At 43.5% G+C, this 15858-nt stretch overlaps 1 protein-coding gene across 1 annotated transcript in view; it reads right to left on the bottom strand.

Moving 5' to 3' along the window:
• The window catches only part of PIK3AP1 (phosphoinositide-3-kinase adaptor protein 1), a 166761-nt gene that overhangs the window by 121739 nt on the left and 29164 nt on the right, over positions 1–15858 (bottom strand). The gene's annotated exons all lie outside the window — the stretch shown is intronic.

The raw sequence follows: 15858 nt of genomic DNA on the forward strand, positions 1-15858 counted from the left end.
GTGACTAGAAATGGCACACAACTCCTTGAGGGTTAACAACAAGGAAGTAAACCCACTTTGGTATCTTTTACCTACAGGTAAGCCTTCAAAAAGACTTACCTGTAGGTACTGTAACTATCTCCTAAACGTGCACCGTTTAGGAAATATTTACTGTAGAAGCGGCGGTGATGTCACCGGCATATGCACACTGCACTCTCAATGGATGGCGAACCATCCATTAAGAGAGCTGTGCATGGCAAAAAACTCCTACACGTATGCACAAGAGTGATGACATTGCGGCTTGACCAATCAGATGACTACAGCTCACAAACCCAGAAGGAAGACCAGGTGAAGAGGGAAGCCTCGGGGAGCCGGGAGAGTGCTTCACTGGAGGGCTTCATTTTCAGGTAAGTCTTTCATAATGTGCTAGTATGTGATGCATACTAGAACATTATGCTCTTAACTTGCAGGGAGAAGATTTGTTTGAATTTTTTGGGGCGATTTACTACCGCTTTAACCGCTGGCTAGGATACTTGCCAGAAATGCAGTTTGCGTGTTTCTTCCTGTGAATTGAGCTTAAACAATGTGAACTTTGTACTGTAAACAACTGTAGCACTAACTCTGTAGGAAAGGCTGATTAGGACGGGTCCCCTGTTCGTGCCAATAGGTGCACACTTTCCAAATCAAGTGACCACCAATCAGTGAACAATACTAAGGTGACCCACCACTTCACGGCTCATGCACCTTACCAGATATTCTAAATTATGAAGTGTTGTCTATATATATATAATCACTGCTACAATTCACACAGTCTTCACTCCTGCCGATACTCCGCTCCCATGTTGATATATATTATTAAAGCAAAGTAGGCAAACTATAGTGTTGCAAATCGAGTAAATTAATTTAATATGTATTAAAAAGCACTTACAATATAGTGATGTACATCAGCATCTAGTATACAGCGTCTAGCATACAGCTCCTTGCTCGGACCTCAACCAAGATGACCGCCACTGAACTTCTGGTTGGCGTCTGACGTCACCCTGTGACGCGTTTCATCATTATGACTTTTTCAAAGGATGTACACGTCAGACATGTCCTTTGACAAAGTTGTAATGATGAAAAGTGTCAGGAAGTGAAGTCAGACGCCATCCGGAAGTTCAGTAGTGGCCATCTTGGTTGAGGTCCGAGTGAGGAGCTGCATACTAGATGCTGATGTACACCACTATATTGTAAGCATTTTTTAATACATAATAAATTCATTTACTCGACTTGGTACACTATGGTTTGCCTACTTTGCTTTGATTATATGTATTAACATGGGAGCGGAATATTGACAGGAGTGAAGACTGTGTGAATTGTACCAGTCATTATACATGTCCAAAGCTTCATAATTTAGAATATCTGGTAAGGTGCATGAGCCGTGAGCTGGTGGATCACCTTAGTATTGTGCACTGATTGGTGGTCACTTCATTTGGAAAGTGTGCACATATTGGCATGACTGGTATCTATGCATTATAAATACTACACTATATGAATTTTTGTTGTGTCAGAGAGCAATTTATCATGTATGAAGAGTGAACGATTAAGGAGAAATCTACAAGATTGATCTCCCCTTACAAAGCAAAGAAATTTTGATTGGAGGGTAAGAGTAGGAGAGTAGGAATTACAGATTAAGAGTGGTGGCACATGGTGAAGTTTTGGCACTATTTGAGCACATTTATATGAGTGTAATACACCTGGATGTATTGCATTGTAAAAGAGATAATGCAATATGTGCAGTTTATATATTTTTATTTTTGAGGGGTAACACTTTTTGAAAAGAGGAAGAGGATCACATCATCTTGGTGATATAAGAATTGAGCATTCAAATATTCATGGTGAAAATTCTGGAAGAATGAAAGACTTACAATATGAATTTCTACAGAATGAGCTTAAGGACTTTTTGCTGGAATACTAACTTGGACGCTGAGCATATGTTTTTTTCTTGGCTTCCTAGGGAGGAAGTAATACCTTGGTGACCGTGAACGTCATGTTATGTGGATTGGTTAATTGATTTTATTTGTCTGTGTTTGAAGATTAGTGATTGGGGTTTGTCCTGGTGTCAGTTTTATATAGTAACATTGCAGATGTGATCACTGTGGTCTATGCTGTGCTGCCCCAGGTGTCTCTGGCTTTGGTCATTCGCCTCATTGGTAATCCGTGTGCACCAGGACTGATGTGCACACCTCAGTACCTGTGTTGTAAAGATGAAGAGGTTTCCAGTACAATCTGGTAAAAGCTATTCCACCACTCCCCTTCCTGCTCAATGTCCTTTGGGTACTGTATTGTAAAGGTCCATAAGTCCTATTCTGTGACTGATGTTTCAGACTACAATTCTGATGATCCCTTGCTTTTTGCATAGAAGTCCATAGGGTTTCCTAACTATGGTTCTCCCTTTGCTGACTGGAAGGGATAGTGCAACACAACATTCAGCATAACAGCAGAAAGTGAAAGTAAACTAAATGTAAGGGTCTCCTTCCCCATGTTTCTGTAGTCCAGCGCCTGGCTGCACTACTAATCTCTCCACCCCCCAAGCAATGGAGATGAAGAAAGGAAGATATGTTTGAAGTCCAGCATGGGTGACACATATGGCTCTCTGTATAAACCAAACCACAAATCTTGTGAACAGCTTCTACAACAAACTGTATTCCAATAATTTAAATGAAAAGCTGCCCACACCTACACATACTCAAATAAATGCGCTATATCAAACTTTAAACTATAACAGTGCTGCGCTTTTCTCTCAGTGTAACCAGTGATTAAAACCCCAAATGTGATAAAGAATATTCATCGTTGAGATTGATGATGATTCATTGGTGTTTTGGGAACTTGAGATTCTTTATCTATTTGCATGACATTTTTATCATTTATTATTTATTCATTTTTGTTGTGAATATTGTTTATCACATCTGGGGTTTTAGTCTCTGTATGGATACATTGGAGAAGTGAGTACAGCCATCCAAGGAGGGGAAGTGTTTTATTTGAAGGATTACTACGTGAAAATAAATAGATAAAACACTGAAAAATTAAAAAACAAATTAAGTCATGTCAGGTAAGGACAGGTAAATTACAATATATTACATTTTTGTTTTTGGGTTTCGAGTTTCAATTGGGTTTCAATTGTGTGGGTAAATTTCAGCTTTAGCTATTAACCTCTGCATTTTTTATGACAAGTGTTAAAGTAAAAGTGAAAATCTGTGAAAAGGAGACTAAAATTCTACCTGGTTTGCTAGTTGGGTAGACTACATAATATTCATATGAAATATTAAACCTCTTCCCAGTGACTTAGCACATGTATGTGGCCACTCGGTGGGTGGGCTTTAATGCTGAGCAGCCACATTTATTGAGGCCCTAGGTCAGTGATGGCGAACCCGTGGCACGCGTGCCACAGCCGGCACGCCGAGCCTTATCTGTGGGCACGCCAGGAGAATACCGTATTTTTCGCTCCATAAGACGCACCTTTTTTCCCCCAAAAAAGGGGGGGAAATGTCAGTGCGTCTTATGGAGCGAATATAGAGCGGCCGGTCCGGTATTTCCACCGCCGCCGTGTCAGAATACCGGGCCGGCCGCTCAGCTCTGCAGTGGGACCGTACCTGTCCCTCTATCCAGCGGTGCGCTGTCTTCCCGGCTTCTGTAGTGTGCGTGACAGCCGGGTCCCAAGTGCGCATGCGCAAGAAGCAGTGCTCTTTGTGAATGGTAAGGCGGTACCTGGGACACATGACAGATCCCAGAAGCCGCCAGACCAATCACAAAGCGCAGCGCTTCTCGCGCATGCGCACTGGGCATCCAGCTGTCCGACGAGCGCCCACACTACAGAAGCCGGGAAGACAGCGCGCGGCTGGATAAAGGAACAGGTAAGATAAAAAAAAAACTCTGCAGAAGTAAGAGCGGGTACCTGTCAAATTCAGGTACCCGCTCCCCCTCCCTCCCCAAAGGTCAGCAGTCATCTGTACTGTCCGCAGTCTCTGGTCATCCCTGTACTGTCCGCAGTCTCTGGTCATCTCCTGTACTGTGTCCGCAGTCTCTGGTCATCCCTGTACTGTCCGCAGTCTCTGGTCATCTCCTGTACTATATCCACAGTCTCTGGTCATCCCTGTACTGTGTCTGCAGTCTCTGGTCATCTCCTGTACTGTGTCCGCAGTCTCTGGTCATCCCCTGTACTGTCCGCAGTCTCTGGTCATCTCCTGTACTGTGTCTGCAGTCTCTGGTCATCTGTACTGTGTCCGCAGTCTCTGGTCATCTCCTGTACTGTGTCTGCAGTCTCTGGTCATCCCTGTACTGTGTCCGCAGTCTCTGGTCATCCCTGTACTGTGTCCGCAGTCTCTGGTCATCCCTGTACTGTGTCCGCAGTCTCTGGTCATCCCTGTACTGTGTCCGCAGTCTCTGGTCATCCCTGTACTGTGTCTGCAGTCTCTGGTCATCCCTGTACTGTGTCTGCAGTCTCTGGTCATCCCCTGTACTATGTCTGCAGTCTCTGGTCATCCCTGTACTGTGTCTGCAGTCTCTGGTCATCCCTGTACCGTGTCCGCAGTCTCTGGTCATCTCCTGTACTATGTCCGCAGTCTCTGGTCATCTCCTGTACTGTGTCCGCAGTCTCTGGTCATCCCTGTACTGTGTCTGCAGTCTCTGGTCATCCCTGTACTGTGTCTGCAGTCTCCGGTCATCCCTGTACTGTGTCTGCAGTCTCTGGTCATCCCTGTACTGTGTCTGCAGTCTCTGGTCATCCCTGTACTGTCCGCAGTCTCTGGTCATCCCTGTACTGTTAATTAGTTTGCACTACTGTACGAGTTGTTTTTTCTAAACCAAAAGCTCGATATTCAGGTTTCATTGCAGTGTTGGCACTTTGAAAGAAATAAGTTGGTTTTGGGTTGCAGTTTGGGCACTCGGGCTCAAAAAGGTTCGCCATCACTGCCCTAGGTAAACACTTTACTGTGTTGTACTGAGTGTGCAAGTGTAAAATCACACGTTCCTGCGTTAAAAATGGCTGTGTGTATAAGTGGGTGCTGCAGTGACCGTCGGCTGGAACCAAACAAAATCAGCAAGGAAGAAATGTCACCAGCACACCAAGGATCACCAATATGGGTCCAAAGGTTTTAATAAACCATCACATAGTTACAGCAAGGCAACGTTTTGGAGTCTCGCAGGACCCCTTCATCAGGCATGTGACGAGAGTGCATTCCCAGGGACCAGAAACCTCCTGATGCATACTTGCGATCAGAAGCTTTCCAATCATATGACTGCCAATCACATCGGTCACATGATTGGAATGCCCGACTCGGCCTCCTGGCATTTAAATCCTCTTAAAGGGCTGGGAGGAGGTGGCGGGAAGGGATTAATATACTATATACCTTAGATAGCATACATTATTTGTCTCATGAAACTTCCATAAACTATCCATGTATTTCCATAACTGCTGAGAACCAAAGGCTAACTCTAACTTTAATACCTTTAAAGGACTCTTTGTAGACCTTACCATCATCAAAAAATACACAAAAACTTTGTTGGAAAGGCAGTGCCACAGCTTTATTGGTTTTAAACCACAGTCCTAATAAACTGCTTAGGAAACCAAAAAAAATGCCTGTCTTAAATTCATACCAGTCAAAGATAGACTTTGTCTAACCACCTGTCTAACGACCTGTCTACCCCAGACAGGTATCCATATAAACCAAGGTTCTCATAGGTTTTAAAATCATAACCATTTTGAGTAGGCAAGGTAAAAAAAAGTGGCAAAAATTGATTGGCATGGCACTTGCTTAATGGCTGATTGTAATCCCACCTCTATTTTCACTTCATTGCTCTATCTTTGTGATATCCAATAAATACACCTATTTTAGTGGCCTTTGGGGAAGGGGGGGGGAATTTAACCAATGCCTAAATAGATCATATTTCCAGCAGCCATGTCACCTTTTCATAAAGGGGGAAAGTTCCAGGAAGATTTGTGCTATAGCTGTCAGACTGCTATACTATTCCTTTTCCCTGGATCTGGAATGTGTGGGATGCCACAAGTTGTCCAAGTAGTCCGTCCTTTCTCCTCTTAAGTTATTTACAGCAGCAAAGCATACACTATGTACCTGCAGGGGTCAGGGACCAACATTTCCTCTGGAATTGAACTGGGTTGCCTTGCAACCACTGAGAATATAACTTATATTTTATTTCCCACAAAATAAAACATAGGTTAACACTTTAAGTGCCCGTTACTTAAAGAGTACTGAAGTAGATTGTATAGACCTGACGTGATATGTTCCTCTCAGGACACATTTATATTCTGTCAGATTGGAACTACAAAGGATGTTGTGGTCGATCTCAAAACACCTAAGCTATAGAAGTGTAACAGTGAGTGTGCAGCAGTGCGCACAGAAGAGGAAGTAATGAGGGGGCTTTTGTAGTTTAAATGTCACAGTCCCAGACATTATATGCCTACCTAAAAACATACCATTCTATTTATTGACTGCCCTAATAGTCTTCTGCTTTATACTGTGGCCTGTGGCCAGAAACCTCATTTGTGGCTTTGCTATATTTATTAAGGCCTTAATCACACAAATCTCTTGTGCAAAGGGACGTCTCTACCTGCATGTGATGCACAGGTCACCTAACAGCTACCTGACCTTCATAAAAAATATAAACAGTAGCTCTGCAGACAATACGTTTGGGATCCTTTTCAGACCTAGAAACAATTTGGCAAACTTTATTTAAGGTTTTAATATACAAAGGAACTGAACTCTGAAAGCTATGCCCCTCAAAAAAAACAAGCAGAGGACTAGAATGCATTAAGGTAAAACACCTTAAGGCTTTAGAACCACTTTTATTACTCATTATCGCACAAAGCTCAAATTATATTCAATAAATTGCCTTTACATGCTACTTGTGTATGTTAGCAGGTTGCCCCTGTTCCTTGCACATGGCCGATACATGCAGATAGGTCTCACCTGCACCCATGGGGGTTAATTTAACAAAACTGGAGAGTTCAAAATCTGGTGCAGCTATACATAAAAAAAAAACAGCTTGCAGTCTTTTTTTTTGTAAAAGCTTAATTGAAAAAGATGAAGTTAGAAGCTTCACAAGATTTTGCACTTTTCAGTTTTAGTAAATCAACCCCATGTGGGTAGATGAGACCCATCTGCCTGCACCGGCCATGTGCACCCCAGGGTCTCCTTGCTAATTCCAGCATTCTCCACTCACACCCTGACTGAAGTCATTTGTACGGATGCGGTCCTAGACCTCTTACCACATCCTCTTGGCCATCATTTCATTAACTCCTTATCACCTGGAGCACGTCTTACACAGGGTCTTGTGATTTACCATGGTCCAAGGAACAGCTCCTGCTACCAAGCTCCCTAGGCCTGTGATACACTGGAAGCCTGGGTCAGCTTGATCCATGGGTAGGTCCACTTTCACCATCAACAGAGTGCTTTCCTATCCCCAAACACCACCCACTCCTAAGCCATTCAAGTTTACACCGGTACATAACACCTTATAGTAAATATCACAGTACTTATCCTCCCCAGGTATTGGTTGCACTCTTGACTTCACTTTATCCTTCTTCTAAAAGAAATCACACTGAGGCTTCTTGATGCAAAATCAGCTTTACTTGATATAAAAATAGTAATACATTCCAGTCAAAAGATAATAGAGAAATTCCAAAAAATGGCAATAAAAGGCCAACACAACAGAACGATAGAACACAATCACAGTTGTTGGAAGAAATTAAGGGAGCATTGTAGTACTCACAAGACATGCTTTGAACTCTTCTTCCTTAATCTCATTCCTGGGCCTAAGCCCTACAGTCCTCGCAAGCCCCTCCCCTGAAGAGGAGAGCACACACAACTCTTCCTCAGTGCTTTTCTCTTCCCTTTTCCAGCTCCAGGCTGTCTGACCCTGACCTGACTCCTTCGCCTTAGAAATCACATATGACTCAAGGCTCCTCCTACCAGGTGGAGTAACAATTAAAGGGGAACTAACCCCTGCCTACATATAGCTTATACCTGTGGGAGAGCCTACACCATTGGGAGGCATTCTATTTGTTTAGTGATTGCTACTTCTATTAATTAGTTTCTAGTGAAAATGGTACCAAAGCTGGCCTTCACGTCTCCTTACTGACATTTCTTCAGTTCTTTTTTTAAATTCAGAAATAAAGTTTATTGAACAAAACAAGGACATGTTCCAGAGTATCTGTGTCACAATAACAGCATTCAGCAAAAACAACAGTAAGTATGTAGATGCACAGTCTTACAAGTTACTCAGACATAGTACAAACACAGATGTCATTTCAGTATCTTCACCCTCCATTAGCCAGCAGACAAGGAGGGGAGCATCATACCACTAAAGGTAAGAGTAATACCCAGGAGCAAAATCAAGTCTGATCCATCTCAGAGAAAAAGCCATACACTTAAGGAGCCCAACCATTGCCTAACAGACTTGGTAACACTAACTCCACTGGCACTAGGCCAGGTACCGATAGCTAACCAGCCAATATTTTATCAAATTTAACTGGACATCCCTTGTGTTGGTTGGGTTTTCATAGTGCAGAGTGGTATTCATAAAGGCAATCTAGTCCTGAGTGGATGGGGTGAAGAGCTCTTCCAGTGCAGCAAGAGCACCTTGCGAGCCTGGAATAGGACTCTAGATATCGCTTCTTTAACAAAAGCATCGGGAATCACAGGGTCCAAAAAGCCCAATATGCAGGACAAAAGGTCGAAAGATAAATTTAGTTCATAAGCCTGATTAATTATGCCTAGGACACTGTCCCAGTATCTATGGAGTTTGGGAAAGAGCCACCACATATGGATCCCCATTGTCTCTTTGACGCCTAGGACAAAGGGGGTATGTCAATAAGCCCATCTAATGCAGAAAAAGAGGGGTGTAACACACTGTAAGTAATATTTACAGCTGTGAGCACTGCAACAGATTTAGAGAACTGTAGCAGACCGCCTCCATAGCCTCTTCCCACTGCTCTTCGGTCAATTCCCCCACATCTGGCACCCATTGTACCCTGACCTTGCAGGTGTATTTATCTAGATAGGTCCCTAGTAGCTGTAGGTAACAGTTTGAAAGAAAGTCCTTGGTGGAACAAGTTTGTTGCATCATATGAAACACCTGGGGAGAAAGACAAAAGTTAGGGGAAAACACTGAGTCGTTACAGAGTGTCTCAATTGTAAATAATAGAAGTATATCTGCTGAGGGACACCAAGTTTAGTTTGCAGAGCAGAGATATGTAACAACTTGCCATTGTCAAAGACCTGTTTTACATTTGTAATACCATAGATTTGACACTTGGGCGCGTATTGGAGCTTGGCCAGTTCAGGGTATGTGGTATTATGTCAGAGAGTACTGAAGTTGGTGTACCCTGTAACTTCTTGCAGTTGTTTGGTTTTATGCCAGATCTTATGCATCAGCCTATGAGTGAGGAAAGATCTGTTTGGTTTAGCAAAGGAGTGTGATTCTAGCCCTTCGGGTAGATATGATGTGTTAACAAAGGTAACAACTATAGTCAAGGTGGCATTATGGGACAGCAAGATATTACGAGCTGGGAAAAACATACTGCTCACCATGTGCTGCAGTTGTGCAGCCATATAATATAACCAGGGGGAAGGCAATGCCCCCTTCCATTTTAGATGTTGAAGTTGTTTGAGTTTGGGAGGCCCCGGCTTCCACAGAAGTGAGCGGAAAAGGGAATTAATTGTGCAAACGGTCATAAGAGGGATCGGCACTGGGGAACTGTGTAGGAGGTACAGTAACTGGGGCAAAACTATCATTTTAATTAAGTTCACCCAGCCTATCAAAAAGATCCATAAATTCCACCATACTGTACCTATATTTTATCTTAGAAGTGTTTAAGCAGTGGGTTAATATTTAGCCCCAAAAACTCAGTGACTGTTCTGGAAATCACTATGCCCAGGTATTTAATGTTAGAAACAATAGGTACTGGACACGCTGCGGGAAGAGTAGGAGTTATTTGTCCATCTAGATCCAATAGGGCCGACTTGGACCAGTTAATAGTTAGGCCTGAGATCAGGCCAAATGACTCTATAACATCCATTACAGCTGATGAGGAGGAAGAAGAGTCCTATAACAAAAGCAGCATATCATCTGCATATAATAGCAACTTTTTACACGCTTCACCATACTGGAAACCCCGGATAGATGCAAAGGCCCGAATATGGGCGGCCAGTGGCTCTATTGCCAGTGCTAATAGTTAGAGCGAAAGGGGACATCCCTGTCGAGTGCCCCATCCCAGTGAGAATGGGTTGGATACCAGACCTCTCACAAGGATAGCAGTCTTAGGAGCATAGTATAGAAACTTCACCCAAATGATAAAGCTATCTCCAAAGCCATGTCAGAACCTCCCAAAGGTACCGCCATACAACACTATCAAATGCCTTTCTGGGGTCCAACGACAACAATACTCTCGATCCCATATTATCAGAGGGAGTTTGCATGTTCAGGCAAAGTGTGCTCAGGCTGATGGCGGTATATTTGTGAGGCATAAATCCAACTTGTTCAGAATGTATGATGCTGGCAATGACATTGTTCAATCTCCTAGCTAGTATTTTGGCCAGGATTGTTATGTCTGTCTGCAGTAAAGAAATTGAACTGTATGAGTTGGGGTCAGTGGGGGTTTTGCCCGGCTTCAATAAGATAATAGTGGCCTGAACCATGGAGTCAGGCAATCTCCTATTGTGAATAAAGTTCATATTATGAGTAAACTTCTATAGGGAGTCCATCTGCCCCTGGAGCTTTTGAAGTGGGGAAAGAAACAACCGCCTCCTGTACTTCCTCAATAGTGATAGGAGAATCTAGCAAGGCCCTGTGGGAGCTGGACAACTGTGGCAGTCCCTTCTAGTCTTCGATTTTAATGGCTCCTCTCTTAAAGGGAGAAGATATATGGGTACTTCAGCTGGTGCATTGTCATAGCTGATGTTGCAAACTGTATGGGTCCCTACACTACATCATGGACCTGATTTACTACAGTTTAAAGCCTATATAATTTGATTTACTACGTAGAGAGTCAACTGAAGTGATCCTGTGTGCATCTCAAACATCCATATTCAGGGGAATAAAAAACACAAATAAATAAACTTCTTCTGTACCCAATTGGATGTGTGAAGTGCATAAGGGAAGTTTGTTTCAGTTCATGTTCTACTTTCGTAAATCTGGCCCAGTAAATTATTGACTTGGAACAAGAGGGAACTAGATAAGCTGGAATTCCCTTGTGCATATTTGTTTTGGATTTGTGACTTGCAGCAATTTGCATCTTTCATCTACGTTTTCTGATAGTTTATTGTAAAGGGAACACAAACGTGGCTATGTAAGAATTTTGTTTCTTATTATAGTTAGGACACAAAAAAAAAAAAAAAACTTAAACAATTTTTCTCTTTTAGCCCGGGTTCACACATGTGATTCGCACAGGAACCGCACCACATTTTGTATGGCTCTAATCACACCGCACCCGCACCAAAAAGGTGCAGGACCCTTTTTTTGGTCTGCACTAGAATCAGATTGCATGGGTATTCACACCTATGCAATCCGATTCTGCACATCACACCGCGTTTTGCAGACCGATTTCGCATTACCGGGGTGCGACTCTGATGCAGTGTGGAATTCACACAGAAAATGCTGCAAATTCCGAACCACATCAGTGTGAACCCAGGCTTAGTCAGGTAAATATGAAATGTTTCATAGGAACGTCACATGTCTTCTAGAAAGTAAACAGATGGAACTCTTGGTTCTATTTCACGTTTTCCATGGACTCATTAAAGACCATGTTCAGGCAAGTGTAAAGTTCTTGCTTAAATCTCCCCCACCACTGTATACAACCCCTCCCCAGCTTTTTAAAGCTGAACTCCAGGATCTAACTATCTTTGAAATTACTGATCCTCTAAGTTCTCTTGAACTGCTGACACAGTTTAAATGATAGTGCCTTATTTTTCTTGTAATTCAAGAGTTTCAGCCCCAGTGACGTCATATTTCCTTAAGAAAAAAGAAGAGGTTGCTTCTGGCGCCGGAAGGAGGACTTTCCCTCATGCTGTACATCACATCTGAGCAGGGAAAGAGGACTACATTTACCACGATGCAAAGGGAAGTGCAGGAGATGTGTCAGCATGTGCAGTGAACCGGGGGAGAAGCGAAAGGCGGCATTAGCACTGAGAGCTACATCTGCTATCCTGAGAGGCAGCATGTACAGGGAACTGGAGGGGGAGCGGAGAGCTGTATCTGCTATCCACAGTGGGCGGCACAGACCAGGAATCGCAGACCTTCGAGTCTGCCCACTACAGCGAGCAGGGATGGAATTATGTCTTTGCTCACTGCAAAGAACTACAGCAGGGCAGAGACAAGACCAGTGGCCACATAGATACAGAGCACCACCGGTCATACAAACAGGATATCAGAGGGATTCAAGCTGGGATTCAAATAATGCACCCTGGATTTCTCAATGATTACACAGTGGGGGAAGAAACAAGCAGCACATTGCACTAAGGTATGACAACGCCAATACTGCCAGCTAATAAATGTTTTGCCCGGAGTTCTGCTTTAACACTCATATCTGCAGAATTTCCTAGGAGAATACAAGCGACATTATCAACCAGTGTCCCAATTAGTAGCTTATAGTGGTGCAAGGGGGAAGGATCTGCAGTGCACTTTACATTATGTAGGCACAGCATGGAGCGCTAGTGGGGGCTAACAGCTGTTTGGGGTGACTGGTACTTTCACCAACAAATGCTGCCCCAAGCACAATTATAAGGAACATTTCCTAAATTATTAGGGGAAAAGAAGCTGGCGGAATCACAGCTTAAAGTCAACATTTGTAAGCTTATTTTGCAATTCAAAAAAATTTGAAATGCAGGCAAGCCACTCCCCTATGCTTGCATCCTCCCTTCTCCAAGTCAGTAGATAAAGAGCTGCTGGAGACTATGCTTTTCTTTGTAGTCTTGTGCTCAAAAAGAAGTTCAGGGAAGTGGAACTGAGAGTGATGGAGCCAGCTATTTAGAAATATGATGACTGTAAGTGCTTGGGCAAAAAGTTAAAGAAATACTTTGCTGGACAATGTTTCACCTGGATTCATTATTCAAAAAAGTTTGGGAATTTAATACTACTTTAAACATCTTGCTTCTATGTTACACTAAAACCTTAATAATTAACAAAAAGAAAATCAGTGCACTCTGGTCTGCAAATCACCTGCCTAACTGCCCCAGTGCTATCCATTAAAGCAGAAATGGCTGTTTCAACCTATTTTAACCAGTGATCATACATATAAGCACAACCGCCAACCATCTCTGCACTGTAAATATAAAAATCTATAGTGGTAGGTCTCCTTAACCTATTTTTTTTTAACAGTTGCTTTTATTGAAATTGTACAAAAGTAGAAACAATCCAAGGTACATGAAAACAATCAAGCATTTAGTATACAGAAAATAAGCAGCATACACCTGTGTTCCAAAGCTGAGAATCAACCTGAGCAGGCTCAGTAATCACATACATATTATAGTTCAGATGTAAACAACCCATAAGGGAATACAATGGAGAGGAAAATTGAAGAGTGTGAGAAAAAAAAAGGAGGAAAAAGAAGCGGGAAGGGCAAGCCAGGGAAGAAAGAGATAAAGAAAAGGGAGAAGGAAAGAAGGTAAAGGAGAAAGGTAAATCACACAATTAGTATCGAATCAGTTATTTCAAACCTGTCACAACAATGAGCTAAAAACACCAAAGCTTATATCGTAAGGCCCTGTGCCTCCACCCACCTAGCTCAGATTTGATCAAATTTAACTGGACAGTTGTGGTTCATATATGTAAGTTTATACAAACGAAGGGCACTATTGATAGCTGCCTTCTAACCAGAGACCGAGGGCTGGGTGGACTGCTTCCATCTCAACAAAATTTCTCTTCTAGCGTAGTATAGCGAAAAAAAGACAAACCGTTTGCTATGTTTAGATGCTGCTATGAGGTCAGTAAGGCCAACAACATTATCAGCGGATCCATGGGAACAGATAGGTTGCCAACAGCGTTAATGTTGTCTAATACCCCGGTCCAAAAGGGACATAGCTTCGTACAGTCTCAGAACATATGGTTAAACTTGCCGACTGCCATATCACAACGGGGACGTGTTGCTGATCTACCAGGATATATCATAGCCAGTCGCCACGGGGTGTAATATACTTTATGGATAAAGTTTAGTTGTATAAAGCGATTTATGAATAAGGACACTAACTCCACGGGCATATGAAGAATACGTAGCATTTTAGTAGTGTTCGACCCAAACCCTCTTTAAGCCTAGTACTCTATGGCCCATCAGATGGGTTTCTTGCAAAATACAAATGTGTTGGTTTTGAGAAATCGTAAGACCAAGGAACGCTTCACAGGGGAGTTGAGGCCCCGCACATTCCAAGAGATACAGTTCAGATCAGGAGGTGCCATAAGGTAGGTGTTCTAAAACTACCACTCAGGCCGAATCAAAGAAAACACAGACATTTACGACATGCAGCATAAAAACCTGTATATCAGCTTGATACCATATACAAACTGGACTACTTGAGATAGCATATGTACCTTGCAACATAGAAAAAAAAACATAAACTACCAAAAAACATAACCAACCCTCCACCCCCACCCCCAAAACCGGGAGAGTCTTACTTCCCCGAACTAATTCAGGCAACAAGCCATAGGGAGGTCCGTGGATCGAGTACATAGAGCAAGTCTGTGGAGCTCACATGCCATAGAGATGCCGCCTATCAAAAAGGGCAGATCACTCTGCTATAGCAGAGGGTACAAGCTTAAATCATAACTGAGAAATGTAGAATCTGGGAATCCCGATTCAGAGGAGTGACCGGGAGCAAAGTGTCAAGGCCCTACCTTTTCCCAGAGGGTATGCTGCTCCATGTGCTGGCATCCATCTTGGGTTTCTGCAAGCATGGTGGGAGTCTTTTATGCTTTCAGGCCTCTGCGGTCCATCCCCCAGAGGGGTGTGGTTGATCACATTTAAGCCTGTTGTCTGCACTTGCTCTTTGCATTCGTGTCCTGTATGATGTGTTGTTGCAAGCTCTTGTTCTATTCTCGTGTCTCTCCTGGAAACTGACTCGGCTTTGACTAAGACTATTCTCAGCCTTATCCCTTTATCTGACCTCCCGTTGCTGAACCCCACTTGTGACCTGTGTATTCTTGTCTACCGTTCTGTACTGTCTGTCCCGCTGTTATCGACCCGGCCTGTCCGACTACGCTATCGTTCTTATCTGGTTCCTACCAGCTATACACCATTGGTGGTGGCCATTACCGCAGCTGGGGTTTCTTGGGGGCCGCGACCTGGTCCCTGGCTGCGTCAAGTCCATCCCCACCATCAGGGGCCCTGGTGAAGGGCAGCCTGGGGCTTAGACTCCGCGCCCTGAGGGACTCCGGTCTGTGGGTCGTGGTTGTCGTCAGTCGGTGCGTGACCCTGCCATTAGGCCTGCCTGTCCATTCCACAGCTCCTGCCCTGACACAAAGGCATCAGATCGAATCGACCGGAGTAATCTTCCAGTGGAGAATCAAGATCAACGGATAGGTCGTAGGGTTTCCAACCAGGAAGCTGCCTCCTCAGGCACAGTAAAGAAACGTGTGGTTTCTCCATCTTGGACTCTGAACTTCGCAGGGTACAGCATGCCATACGTAAGGCCTTTTGCTCGCAGTTGGACCTTGACAGCATCAAAGGAGCGACTCTACTGTTGGGTATCCACCGAGTAATCGGGAAACAACATCAGCTTATGGTTTTCATAGCGTAGTTCCCCCTGAGCTCTGGCCGCTCTCAATGCCAGATCATGATCACAGTAATTGAGCAGCTTAAAAATGAAGGTGCGGGGCGGTGAGCCAGGTGGGCCC

The sequence above is a fragment of the Staurois parvus genome, unplaced genomic scaffold (assembly GCF_062004578.1).
Source record: "Staurois parvus isolate SC_StPar_1 unplaced genomic scaffold, SC_StPar_1.0 ptg000894l, whole genome shotgun sequence".
Taxonomy (NCBI): Eukaryota; Metazoa; Chordata; class Amphibia; order Anura; family Ranidae; genus Staurois; species Staurois parvus.